The 2755-nt window shown below is 34.0% G+C and overlaps 1 non-coding gene across 1 annotated transcript; it reads left to right on the top strand.

Annotated features, from left to right (window-relative positions):
* The first annotated feature begins 1879 nt into the window (after positions 1–1879).
* Positions 1880–1952, top strand: TRNAA-AGC. Its single transcript has one exon. It is a non-coding gene; the product is annotated as a tRNA-Ala (tRNA).
* The last annotated feature ends 803 nt before the right edge of the window (positions 1953–2755 follow it).

Raw genomic sequence — 2755 nt, 5'->3', positions numbered from 1 at the left:
ACTATTACTGATGACGAGATGTTTAAGACTTTGTGACATAAGAATTGTGGGGATATAGCTTAGATGGTAGAGCACTTGCTATGCATGCGAGAGGTACGGGGATCGATACCCTGCATCTCTAGATTTTCTTCATTTTCACTATTATTTATGATGGAGCTTAGGTTTTATGATGCAAGAATTGTGGGGATGAATTTAGGGTTTTATGATGCAAGAATTGTGGGGATGTAGCTTATAATGGGAAATTTAGGGTTTTATGATGCAAGAATTGTGGGGATGTAGCTTATAATGGGAAATTTAGGGTATGGGAAATTTAGGGTTTTATGATGCAAGAATTGTGGGGATGTAGCTTATAATGGGAAATTTAGGGTTTTGGAAATTTAGGGTTTTATGATGCAAGAATTGTGGGGATGTAGCTTATAATGGGAAATTTAGGGTTTTATGATGCAAGAATTGTGGGGATGTAGCTTAGATGGTAGAGCTCATTTAGCATAGCTCATTATGAATTTAGGGTTTTATGATGCAAGAATTGTGGGGATGTAGTATGATGGGAAATTTAGGGTTTTATGATGCAAGAATTGTGGGGATGTAGCTTATAATGGGAAATTTAGGGTTTTATGATGCAAGAATTGTGGGGATGTAGCTTAGATGGTAGAGCTCATTTAGCATAGCTCATTTAGCATGCGAGGGGTAAGGGGATATCCCCATCTCCAAAAGAAACTATTTGTTATTAATATTTTACTTCTATTCAACATTTCCTTACTTATGACATAATTAGCAGAGATATTTTTTCATTTTCACTAGAATTGATGACGGGACATTTAGGGTTTTCTGATATAAGTATTGTGGGAATGTAGCTTAGATGGTAGATTGCTTGCTTAGCATGCGAGAGGTACGGGGATCGGATCGATACCCATATCTCCAAAAGAAACTATTCGTTATTAATATTTTATTTCTATTCAATTTTCCTTATTTATGACATAATGAATAGCGTTATTTTTTTATTTTCACTATTATTGATGACGAGATGTTCAGGATTTTGTGACATAAGAATCTTGAGGATATAGCTTAGATGGTAGAGCGTTTGCATCAAATGTGAGAAGTACTGGGATCGATACTATGCATCAACAAAGGAAACGATTACTAAATATATTAGTTCTTTTAAATTTTTCCTTATTTACGACATAATGAGCGGGGATAGTTTTTCATTTTTAATAGCATTGATGATGGGAAGTTTAGAGTTTTTTGATGTAAAATCGTGGGAATGTAGCATGCGAGAGATATGGGGATCGATACCTCGCATCTCCAAAAAAAACTATTCGTTATTACTATTTTATTTCTATTCAATATTTCCTTATTTATGACATAATGAGTAGCAATATTTTTTCATTTTCACTATTATTCATGATGAGACGTTTAGGGTTTTGTGATGTAAAAATTGTGGAGATGTAGCATAGATGGTAGAGCGCTCGCTTTGCATGCGAGTTGTACAGGGATTGATAACCTGCATCTCCAAAAGAAAGTATTTAATTTGTTATTATATTTTTTCATTTTCACAATTATCGATTTCCCGCATCACCAAACCAAACTATTTGTTATTAATATTTTGATATTTTTTTATTTTCACTATTATTGATGATGGGACATTTAGGGTTTTATGATGTAAAAATCATGGGATGTAGCTCAGATGGTATAGCGCTCACTTTGCATGCAAGAGGTACAGGGATCAATACCCCACATCTCCAAAAATAAAACTATCTATTATTAAATATATTATTTCTTTTCAATTTTTCCTTATTTATGACATGTTGGGTAGCAATATTTCTTCATTTTCACTATTATTGATGATGGAAAATTTAGGGTTTTGTGATGCAAAGATTGTGGGGATGTAGCTTAGATGGTAGAGTGCTTGCTTAGCATGCGAGAGGTACGGGGATCGATACCCTGCATCTCCAAACGAGAGAAATTATTTTTTTAAGTATGAGTTAATTTAACATGTTATGTATAAGGTGGGTACGAGAGAAAAAGAAAAGATACTTATATAAGGATTATTATATCATTATGGCTATGCCATTTTTATAGATAAAAGAGAGTAATGTCCCACAAGTAATGTCCCACAAGCACATATAGAGAGAGGACTTATTGTAAGTAAAGAAAGCAATCTAGTAGTTATACTGCTACTTGTGGAGAGGGAATGTGATGAGTTCCTCAAAAGATAAGAGTTTATAGGATGGCGGTAGCGTCCGTCCGATGCATATGACGGAACTTCTTCACAATTGCAATATCTGACCAATGAATATTATTGTCATTTATAGCTTCTATCACCATAATATAAAATTTGGGGTCAAAGCCTATATGGGACTGAAAAGACCATTCACTACACGCTTGTAAATTAAATTATATCTACTACCTCTGAAATTTTCCACGACAAACCTTCCAACAGCTTGCACTTCTTCATCATTGACATCCTTAATTGGAACTAGATTTTAAGGCAAATCTTCTCCACGACTCACTTTGGAACATTTTTATAGATAGTTTCAACAAACTTACTTTGCTCGTGAATACTTTGGAGTTCAATATTTATAGTTGGAGAACGCTATTCAAATTGATATGGTCGAATCTTACAACAAAGTCTAATTGAGCCTCCCTCTATTAGGAGATAGCTTCGAATCAAATTCTTTAGTTTGGACAATGGTTGCATTGTTTTAGTCAAACAACCAAGACTAGTGTATTACCAATAGTATAAACATTTTGTACG

This window comes from Cucurbita moschata, unplaced genomic scaffold (genome assembly GCF_002738365.1).
Source record: "Cucurbita moschata cultivar Rifu unplaced genomic scaffold, Cmos_1.0 Cmo_Scf00109, whole genome shotgun sequence".
Taxonomy (NCBI): domain Eukaryota; kingdom Viridiplantae; phylum Streptophyta; class Magnoliopsida; order Cucurbitales; family Cucurbitaceae; genus Cucurbita; species Cucurbita moschata.
The sequence above is the reverse complement of the archived record's forward strand: the minus strand, read 5'-3'. Positions and strand labels throughout refer to the sequence as shown.